This window comes from Somniosus microcephalus, chromosome 2, assembly GCF_052327205.1.
Source record: "Somniosus microcephalus isolate GS21.2 chromosome 2, FLI_Smic_1.0, whole genome shotgun sequence".
Lineage (NCBI taxonomy): Eukaryota > Metazoa > Chordata > Chondrichthyes > Squaliformes > Somniosidae > Somniosus > Somniosus microcephalus.
Genome location: NC_140988.1, coordinates 104,202,754 through 104,214,366, shown reverse-complemented (window position 1 = coordinate 104,214,366; position 11,613 = coordinate 104,202,754).

Below are 11,613 nucleotides of genomic sequence, written 5' to 3'. Positions count from 1 at the left end.
GGGCTAATCGATCGTTGGTGAAGAAAAATGGGGAAAAAAACCAGAAAGACCATTTGAGAATTTTTTCCCTACCTTGGCCACCTCGCCTTTACGTATCACCCCCGAAGCACTCGGCCTCCCAATGAACGCCTCCTGCAGCTGCTGGTGTTGTCACCCGGCGATGTTGCAGGGGGCAGAACCAAAGTTCGAGTCCGTGGCGCAACCGGGACGATGTGCACGGTGATGACGTCACGATCTCCGGGTGAAGGAGATGGGGGCGCAACACCATACCGCTGCCGCAAACCTCCTGCTAAATATGGCGGATGTCGATCTTCTCACTGTGCCCGATCGTTAAGTGATTAGCGCCCTGTTATCACTCCCCGGAGGCGATAACGGAAGGCGCAAAGGTGCCCAATTTCTCCCCCATAGAATCATAGAATTTTACAGCACAGAAGGAGGCCATTCGGCTCATCACACCTGTGCCGGCTCTTTGAAAGTTCTGTCCAATTTAGCCCCACACCCCAGCTCTTCCCCATAACCCTGCAAATTAGTCCTCTTCAAATACATACCTTCTGAAAGTTCTTATGGAATCTGCTTCCGCCACTCTTTTAGGTAGTGCGTTCCAGATCTTAACAACCCTCCATGTGAAAAAACGTCTCCTAATTTCCCCTAGTGTTCTTTTGCCAATTATTTTAAATCTGTGACCTCTGGTTACTGACCCACTTGCCAGAGGAAACAGTTTCTCCCTACTTGTTCTATCAAAACCCCTCATAATTTTGAATACCTCCATTAGGTCTCCCCTTAACCTTCTCTGCTCTAATCAGAACAATCCCAATCCAATCTCTCCACATAACTGAAGTCCCTCATCCATGGTACCATTCTAGTAAACCTCCTCTGTACCGTCTCCAAGGCCTTGACATCCTTCCTAAAGTGTGGGGCCCAGAATTGTACACAATACTCCAGCTGAGGCCTAACCTGTGATTTGTAAAGGTTTAGCATGACTTCCTTGTTTTTGTATTCAATGCCCCTAATTACAAAGCAAGTATCCCATATGCTTTCTTAACCACCATATCGACTTGCATTGCTCCCTTCAAAGATTTGTGAATATGCACCCCCAGGTCCCTCTGTTCTTGCACGCTCTTCAATATAGTACCATTGAGATTATACTACCTCTCCATGTTGTTCATCCCAAAGTGCATCGCTTCACACTTATCTGTATTAAATTGCATCTGCCATGTGTCTGCCCATTTCACCAGTCTGTCTGTGTCCTCCTGAAGTCTGCTACTATCCTGCTCACTATTTACTACTTTGCCAAGTTTTGTATCATCTGCAAACTTCGAAATTGTACTCCCTATACCTAAGTCCAGGTCATTTATATATAAGAAAAGCAATGGTCCTAATACTGACCACTGGGGGACCCCACTGCATTCTTCTCTCCAGTCAGAAAAAGATCCGTTCACCAGTACTCTTTGCCTCCTATCCCTTAGCCAATTATATACCAAAGTTACCGCCGTCCCTTTAATCCCATGCACTTTTTCTGAATAAGTCTGTTATGTGGTACTTTATCAAATGCCTTTTGAAAGTCTGAAATAAAAACAGAAAATGCTGGAAATACTCAGCGGGTCAGGCAGCATCTGTGGAGAGAGAAACAGATTTTAACTCAGCCGTCGAGCGGGCTTTGAGGTGTGTGGGGGGTTAAAATCGCAAAATCTTGGGGTCGGGACCCCCCCGCATGGTTCCCGACACCTAGCCATTTTAATCCAGGCATGTCTGATGGTCCCGAATCAGTCCCGCCTGCAACAGGCGGGACTGGTCTTTAGGGCCCTTAAACAGCACACATTGGCCTTTATAATCCCATTTTAATAGGCCCTTGCCTGTTTAACCCTTTTCCCACGTAAAACACGCCTGGTGGGGATCACGCCTGTGAAACCTGGCGTGAACACTATTGGCTTGCTGACTATCAGCTGCGGGTCAACCATTAAAGAGGAGATTTGATCAGCCATCATTTGCAGGTGGCAGGACTTTGTTGTTTCAGGCCTGGGGCAACTTTTACCAGGCTTAACCACACCTGTGGAAGGTTGGAGCCTCACACACTTCTCCAGTGTGACCTCCTGCGAAACCCCTCTCGCCAGCCTCACTCAGCGCTTCCTCAACTGAGGCATCTACCAGAAGCATGGGAGGCCTTTTTTCCCTTCCTTTCTTGGCATTAGAGGACCTCCAGCCCCATGCGCGAAATGACACACGCCACAACTGCAGAAGTTGCCATCAGAATTTTTATGCAAAACAAACAACTGATGGCATTTTTACAGAATATACAACATCTCACCCAAGTGACTACCCTTGTGACTATTTGTGCTTTATTTTCCTCTTATGCATGCTCCTACGTAGTGGTTCCCCTGTGGCTTCAGCAGATGTGGAGGCCCCTTGCTCACTTTCCTGCTGCTCCTGTCTCGACACCTTTGGCGGGCGTCCTCTGGGGTGGCGAGCCTGTGAGGGCTCGTCAGCAGTCTGCTGCTCTTGCGGCTGTGCAGGAGTTGAGACGTCTATCTCAGTTGGGTATGGACTCCGGCGGGGCTCTGACCGAGGGCTCTGCAGTGGCATGGAAGTGTGAGCGCTTGGAGAGGAGCCCCCATTTCCTTGAGGTCTGCCACCAACCTCCCACTCATGGGTCAGGTCCCCTCAGTGCCTGCAAGTGGATTGACAGTGCCTGGCCGCACATCAGGGGGGCCATGGGGACCCGTATCTGCAATGGCAGTCCTGCTCAGAAGGACTTCCATGAAGATCTGGTTTCACTGTTCAATAGATGCCCATCGCTCCTCAAGAGATGTCATTCTATTCTGAACACTCACCATGTTTTCCATACCCTGGCGACTAACCTCCTCCATGGCCGTAGCCCTCCTCTCCTCTACCGTAGCCAGCCTTACCACGGAGGCAGCAATCATTTCCATGTAGGTATCCATCCTTTCCGTGTTGATGTGTTCATGTGCCAATGACTCCACAAAGGCTCTGCTCATGTTCGCTATGGACTCCTCCATTCGCTCCACACTCGCAGCGACCCTAGAGACAAAACCTGCCAGAGACTCCTGCATCTGTGCCTGGAGTTCCATCACCTCTGATCTTACGGATGGACCCAGAGGCAGAGGGTCGACATGCAGCTGAGCCGAGCTGGCAGAGTTCTGCGCCCTCCGACGAGGACTCTCCACTGCTGTCCCTGTCTCCACAATCTGCTGATGCTCACTTGTGAGCTGTGATACACCAGGTGACAACTCTACTCTATGTCCAGAAGGTCCCGCCGACGTGTGAGTGTCTGCGCTGGTGCTGGGTGCGCTTATTTCTGCTGACGCTGCGCCCTCAGAGGTTGCAGATTCCTCTGAGGAGTCTGGAATCTCAGGCTCTTCCTCCTGCACAGTGGGGACGGGGGCTCTCGATGGTCCTGTGGGGGAGTCAAGGAAAAAGTTAGAGATGTGATGCCAAGGTTACATGCACACTGCATTTTGCAGATGATCATAAGTCCATATGATGTAGCTTCAGAATCATTATCAGCGACTCATGCAATGCCAATGAGAGAGATGGAAAACTATTCTGTCACCAGCTTGCGGGGATGCACCTGTCTCTCCTTCCCCAACTCCCGCATCTATGTCAGCCCCGACAATCTCCAGGACGCCTTCCTCCCAGGGGGTGAGCTGGGCGAATGAGGGCGGCCCTCTTCCTGTCCTGGCTCACTCTCTCCTGTTGTGAGCTCTCTTTTCCTGCAATGAGGGAGACAAGTGGAGGTTGAGTGAGAATGAAGGAGCGAGTGCAGAGATTGCATAGCATAGATACTTAGAAGGAGACAAAGATGGAGTGAGGTTGCAAGACCAAGGGCCCTCCCTGTGTTTTGTCAGTTGTGTTCAAAGCATCAGAGTGAGAGGGAGTGTGAGGGCTGCATGGTGGAATAGTTATGTGATTGTGAGCATAGAGCGAGAGGGAATGAGTAAGGGTGCATGGATGTGAGTGTCTAGTGGGATGTGGAGGAAGAGATTGCTAAAGCTGAGTGCTGGTGAGGAAAGGCAATGGGGATCAGATTGAGGGTGATGGAAACTTCATACAGTACTTACTTTTCCAGTGCGATGAAGGTCATGGAATCTTTTTCTGCACTGCATCCAGGTGCGCCGTGTGAGCCCCAAGGAGTTGACTTCCCCTGCCACCTGTAGCCACACAGCCTTGGTCTGACTGGGAGGCCTCTTCCTCCCTGAAGAAGGGAACAGGACCTCCCTGTGGGCCCTAGCACCATCCAGCAATGCCTGGAGTGAGCCTCATCAAATTTGGGGGCAGCTCTTGCCCTCCTGCTGGCCGTTGCTCCTGCAGGGTCCTGTGCCATCTCAATGGTGAAGTTTGGAAGCCTGCAGAAGAAGCAAGGCTTGCTGTGGACCTTAAAAGCAGCAGCAATGATGACGTCATATTCTGCGACTTTCTGACTGGAAATACTCAATTGCCAAGGCTTCCCACACGTTGGAAATCAATTAGCCAATTGAATTAAAATTGCATCAATCTCACAGACCCATTTAGATTCGTGTGGGAAACACCAAATTAGGGGAACCCAACAATTCCCCGCACCTGAGTTAAAATCGACCCCAACGTTTCAGGTTGATGACCCTTCGTCAAAACTGGAAAAAGCTGGAGGTGGAACAGATTTTTAAGCAAATGCAGGGGCAGGGAAAGGGGAGGAAAGAACAAAAGGGAAGGTCTGTGATAGGATGGAAGGCAGGAGAGATTAAGAGACATTAAGAGAGATTAAGAGATGTGCAAGGCAAAAGGAGATGGTAATGGGACAAGTTAAGAAACAAAAGATGACTCTAGATGAAGTGTAAATGGCACTGGCAGAATGAAAGACGGCTGCCATGTGGGAGAGAGAAAAAAATATATAAAATAAATGGAAAAAAAAAGTCCATGGCCTAGAAATTGGATAAGACCTGAAAACGGATGGGGGCACCACCCAGCGCTATTTGCCTGCGCTTTTTCTAAGTGGTACAAACAGCAGGAATATTCGTGCTGCCTGCCCATTTGCACGATAGCAGTGCTGATCTCAGTGCTAAATGCTTAGCGCTCGATGAGGGGGCCAATATCAAGTGCAGTCTACTGGACAATAGAGTTTGGCCTAGGCTCTCTCCACTCCGTAAAGAGGAGGTGCTTTGTTGCAGAAGCACCTCATTTTCAGGTGAAAGCAAGGCATGGCGCAACACCCGAGAGAAAGGGCAAAACGTTTTTCAGATGCGGCACTGGAGGCCTTGGACCTGGGGTTCAAATGACGATGGGATGTCCTATACCTGTAAGAGGCCTTCAAGGTTGAACTGCAGAATAATCTGGGAGGAGATAGCTCAATCCATCACTGTGATGAGTGTTGTCCACAGGACCTGGATCCAGTGCCGCAAAATGACCTCACATGGCTGGTCAAGGTGAATGAAGGCTTCAGCAAATGTCATATCCCACCATCTGCACCACTAGCCTCACACACTGCTCAATGCACCACACCCCCATCACTCACCTACCAACAATCTCTATCAATCACGACTCATACCTCACAATCATAGTTTCACCTCACACACTTACTACTGTTGCAAGCCTCACACCCACATCTCACACCTTGCACACACTGCCAGCTATTCAACCATGACAGGCACACCACCCAAACACATTGCAACACATTCACTGACACACTTCCCTTTCTCTTGCAGGCCAAGGTGGTGCATATCTGGCACCAGCAGTAGCTAACAGGCAGGGGCAGGCATGGCTGCATAACATGGCCCAGCTGGAGGAGACAGTGTGAGACATCATTGGAGGAGCTGTCACTGAGGCCGTGGCTTTCGGTGAGGCTGAAAGCATTGATGATGATGGTATGCTCATACCTAATCCTCCTTCTCACATCCCACTTCCCCCTCATGGCACAATCTCTTCTCACTTACAAGCTGCTGATGGTGTAAGAATGCACATCTTGCTTCCCCCCCCTCCCCTCACCAAAACCTTACCCTTGTACCTTTCTACTTTCAGATACCCAAGAACTCCAACCAGCCCAGCTAGTGCAGGAAGAGCAAGAGGAGAGTGATGGAAAAGAGACACCGTCACTCGACCTGACCCTCGCAGGCACCAGCTCAGAAACTGGCACTGCGCGTACTTTAGAGGGTCGTATAGAGGCGGGATCTGCACGTGGTGAATCAGCGGACACAAGTGGCCTGCAGCAAGGGCGGGGGGAAAGGGTAGCACAAATGCCAGCTCCCTGGAGGGTGAGGTCGCACATGAGTTCTGCTGCAGAGGAGTCAAATGAGGACTTTGATGGGCGGCCTTCAGAAGAAGGGTGATGGGCATGCACACAGAAATGCTTGGTGCAATGACAGACCTGCCAGAGAACCTCTTGTCACTGTCAAGGAGCATTGAGGAGTTCGGCTCCAACCTTGCACTGGGCTTTGCACGGAGCTTGGAGCCCATGATTTCCAGGATGGAAGCGATGGGCAACTCCATTAGAGCACTTGTAGATACAACCATGATGCTGGGTGTGATGGACGATGTCTCAGCTTCCATTGCAGCGTACTGTGCCAGCAATCTTCCAGCCACCACGTCAAACCCAAGGGTGGCTGTTAGGCGACAAGGGCTATCCACTCTACACTTGGCTGATGACTCCCCTCCGCAACCCCACTACTCATGGCCACCCAACCTCTGAGTGATGCAGTGGAAGCTCAGACTTCTGTCATACAAGGTCAGCTTGCTGCCATGCAAGCTCAGACTGCTGTCATCGTGGCTATATTTACCAGTGTGGAAAGGAGCTTGCAGAGTCTCACAGCAGTCCAGCAATCTGCCCTCCAACAGATTACTAGGATTGCTGCAGCGCCGCCCCGGGGGAGTGTCTGCCAGCCAGGGAGCCCAGGCTGCTGCTGCCCATGCCAAGGTGGTGCAGTCTACAACCAGGATTCTAGGCACAGAGCTGCTCAAGGTCGTCCTGCAAGGCCATCTGCAGTATCCCCCACTGAAAGTCAGCAGCCTTCCAACAGTCATGCTGCAGCCACTGGGGTAGCACTTTGTAGGAGCACTGGGACAGGCAAAGGCACACAAAAGAGAGGCACTAAGGGAATGCACAAAAGTGATTATTTGACATTGTTATGTCATTTTGGAATGAATCATTTATAAATTATGTTTGGAATGTTCGTTTTGTGGTGGCTTTCCTTTCAGCAGTGTGGCCAAGAGGACGTGTGATTTTCTGTGACAGAGGGATGGTAAGGTGGGGAAGTGTTGAGCAACAGGAATCTGGGGTTTCATTCAGGGAAAGTGGAGTCTGATGAGACAATCATGAACAGCCCGTCTGGAGTGTGGACTTGTAGGCTGCCTCCTCCCTTCTCCTCCTCCACCTCTTCCTCCTCCTCCCGCTCCTCATCCTCCTTAGGCGGTCGTAGAACCTGTGGTGGTAAGGGCTGCACCCTCATCATTGCCAAGTTGTGGAGGATGCAGCAGACCACCATGAATTGGGACACCCACCCCAGCGAGTACTGGAGGGCTCCTCCCAAGCGGTCAAGGCACCATTGCTTGAGCACCCCGATGGTTTGCTCGATGAGGTTCATTGTGGCAACATGTCTGTCATTATATGAGTGCTGGCCATGAGTAGTGGGGTTGCGGAGGGGAGTCATCAGCCAAGTGTACAGTGGATAGCCCTTGTCGCCTAACAGCCACCCTTGGGTTTGACGTGGTGGCTGGAAGATTGCTGGCACAGTGGACTGGCACTGGATGAAGGCATCATGACTGCTGCCAGGATACCGGGCATTCACCATCATGATGTTTTGGGCGTGGTCGCACACCACCTGCACATTAAGTGAGTGGAACTCTTTGTGGTTATGGAACATCTCACCATTGATATGCGGTGCCCGCAAAGCCACGTGTGTGCTGTCGATGGTGCCCTGCATCATGGGGAAGCCCACTATCCTGGCAAACCAACATGCTTGCTCCTTCTGCTGCTCTCTATTTAGAGGGAAGACAATGAAGCCCCCTCTCTTAGAGCCTCTGTGACCTCTTGGATGCAGCGATAGACGGCGAACTGTTGCCTGTTCCAGCCTGGAAGGATCCACTAGCGAAAAATTCAGGGCCACGGTCAAATTGAGGGCCACTGGCAGAGCCGTCGTCGCCCTGCTCTGAGGCTGCAGGTCTGGTTCCAAGTGGTGGCAAAGTTCTGTGACCACCTCCTTGGTGAAGCGAAGCCACCAAACACACTGCTCCTGGCTTAGATACAGGTAGGAGAAGTGCTCCCTGAAAACCCTAGGTGGGTAAGGCCTCTTGCTGAGAGCCCTCCTCCTTCTCCTTCTGCGAGCAGCTTGTCTTCTTTGCTGCCTCTGCTCCATCTCCCTGTCATGCTGCAGCCTCAGGGGGACTGTAACTAGGGCCCTCGTGACTGGGAACAAGTGGTGCAGTCAGAAGCCTTCCAGTAGCAGCCAATGCCTTCCCAATGTCCAGCAGCACTCCCTGCACATTTTAACAACTTTTTAAATATCTTCTGGCAACCCAGGACTCCTACAAACACTGAAAGAGCCAGTACAAAGCAGTAATCAACTTAGCTGCAAGTTGGATGTTTCCCTTTAAATAGCGCTGGTGAGGGGGTCCCTCGAGCAGCTGAACGGACATGCAGCTGTGCGTGTTTAGGAGAGGCTGTTGAATGGAGCAGCGACATTGAAAATGGCAGGTCGTGCGTCAAATCAGCATTACACGTTGACCGACGTCACGATCTGCCTGCTCTGCATACAGCTGGGGCACGCACGTACCGCCCGTGCTATTGCCCTCACCAAGATGGCAAACAGCGCAGGCCACACTGGAAGTGGGCAGAAGCGAGGCAGACGCCATTTAAAAAAAAAATGCAGTCTTAACTACCGATGCTAAGGTGCCGAATTTCGCAGCCTCTATCTCACATCACAGCCATTGATCCCTTGCACGTTGAACACTGCATTCAATTTTCTGATTTTCAGCAGGCTAAAGACCCAAGGGCCTAGAAATTCGGTTGGCTTTGCGCCCAGTTTTCGCCCAAAGAGGGCTTTTGCGCCACTTGCTAAACTTCCCCCGATATTCAGCGGTGCGGTAATGGCGGCGTTAGCTAGTAGCGCTGCGCCGCCACCGATGACGTCGTCAGTGTGCGCAGTGCCCCGCTACCGCCCCGCTACCGGCCCGACCGCCATATTGAGTTGCGGCCGCCTCTTCCGCGGCGGCCGCAAACAGCGACCAGAAAACGGGGCCTACCTGATGCGGTAGTGGGGCGAGTTAAGGCGGATGTACTGCCGGCCGCTTTTTCGGCAGCCGCCTGCCCGCACCTCCTTCCCCGGCCTCCTCCACCCCCCCCCCCGTGGCATTGCCGGCTGTTTTCCGGGAGCCCGGCACTTCTCCGTGGTGCCGGGCTCATTTGCCGGCACTAGCGAGCGGCGATCGCGCTGTTGCAGGCACCTCCCCCTTAAGAGAGGGAGGAAGGCCTGCAGTACCGCAGCCTGCCGCTCCGCAGCGGGTGGTGCTGCGGCACTTAGCGCGCCGATATTCAGTTTCAGCGCCCCAAGCGAGGGCGCCGAAACCCTTGATTTGCGGCCGGCTTTGATTTGGGGCGCTGAAACTGAATATCCGGCGGGTGCAAGTGGCTCCGCGCGCAGCGGTAATTTCTGGGCGCAAGCGAGCTGGCCGCCCCAAAGTCAATTTCTAGCCCATATTCTTTAGAGAGGCTGCAGAAGGATTATTTTTTACACAATAACCACAGCTCACATAAGACTGCAATGTGTGGTTTTTCCTCAGCCTGTGTTGTGCTGTGAGTTTTGTGCAGTGTTGCAAAAAAACCAAGGTAGGCTTTGCGACCTGTGTCATTATTTACAATACTTGATCCAACTTGACCTTCCCTGTGTATAATGTTCAGCAACAGCTCCTTGTGGAGCAATTTTTTTAGGAAAAATATGCGTTTTTAATAAATCCTTTCAAATTAAAATTGAGGAGAAAACTGGTGAGATTGTATATTACTTTACATCCTATCCTCATACTATCACCTGATCAGAATTACACTGCAGAATTACAGTGTGAATGTATGTACCGTCACATATCTGCAGATTGACACCAAACAACAGCACTTACACCATTAATTGTAGGATAATCTTTGATCTATCCTTGGCTACCTCCTATTTCTCATCTATATGCTGCCCCCTTGGCGACATTATTCGAAAACACAACGTTAAGTTCCACATGTACGCTGACGACACCAGCTGTACCTCACCACCACTTCTCTCGACCCCTCCACTGCCTCTGATTTGTTACGCTGCTTGTCCACCATTGTCTTCGCTCTCCTCCACAAACTCCATCTCGCTCCACCGACTCCATCCCTCTCCACAAACTCCACTCCCTATCCTCAAGGTCCACTCCCTAGCCACCGACTCCATCCCTCTCCCTGGCCACCGACTCCATCCCTCTCCTTAGCCACCGACTCCATCCCTCTCCCTGGCCACCGACTCCATCCCTCTCCCTGGCCACCGACTCCATCCCTCTCCCTGGCCACCGACTCCATCCCTCTCCCTGGCCACCGACTCCATCCCTCTCCCTAGCCACCGACTCCATCCCTCTCCCTGGCCACCGACTCCATCCCTCTCCTTAGCCACCAACTCCATCCCTCTCCCTGGCCACCGACTCCATCCCTCTCCCTAGCCACCGACTCCATCCCTCTCCCTAGCCACCGACTCCATCCCTCTCCTTAGCCACCAACTCCATCCCTCTCCCTATCCACAAACTCCACTCCCTAGCCACCGACTCCATCCCTCTCCTTAGCCACCGACTCCATCCCTCTCCATGGCCACCGACTCCATCCCTCTCCCTGGCCACTGACTCCATCCCTCTCCCTGGCCACCGACTCCATCCCTCTCCCTGGCCACCGACTCCATCCCTCTCCCTGGCCACCAACTCCATCCCTCTCCCTGGCCACCAACTCCATCCCTCTCCCTGGCCACCGACTCCATCCCTCTCCCTAGCCACCGACTCCATCCCTCTCCCTAGCCACCGACTCCATCCCTCTCCCTGGCCACCGACTCCATCCCTCTCCTTAGCCACCGACTCCATCCCTCTCCCTAGCCACCGACTCCATCCCTCTCCCTGGCCACCGACTCCATCCCTCTCCCTGGCCACCGACTCCATCCCTCTCCCTGGCCACCGACTCCATCCCTCTCCCTGGCCACCGACTCCATCCCTCTCCCTGGCCACCGACTCCATCCCTCTCCCTGGCCACCGACTCCATCCCTCTCCCTGGCCACTGACTCCATCCCTCTCCCTAGCCACTGACTCCATCCCTCTCCCTGGCCACCGACTCCATCCCTCTCCTTAGCCACCGACTCCATCCCTCTCCCTAGCCACCGACTCCATCCCTCTCCCTGGCCACCGACTCCATCCCTCTCCCTGGCCACCGACTCCATCCCTCTCCTTAGCCACCGACTCCATCCCTCTCCCTGGCCACCGACTCCATCCCTCTCCCTGGCCACCGACTCCATCCCTCTCCCTGGCCACCAACTCCATCCCTCTCCCTGGCCACCGACTCCATCCCTCTCCCTAGCCACCAACTCCATCCCTCTCCCTGGCCACCGACTCCATCCCTCTCCTTAGCCACCAACTCCATCC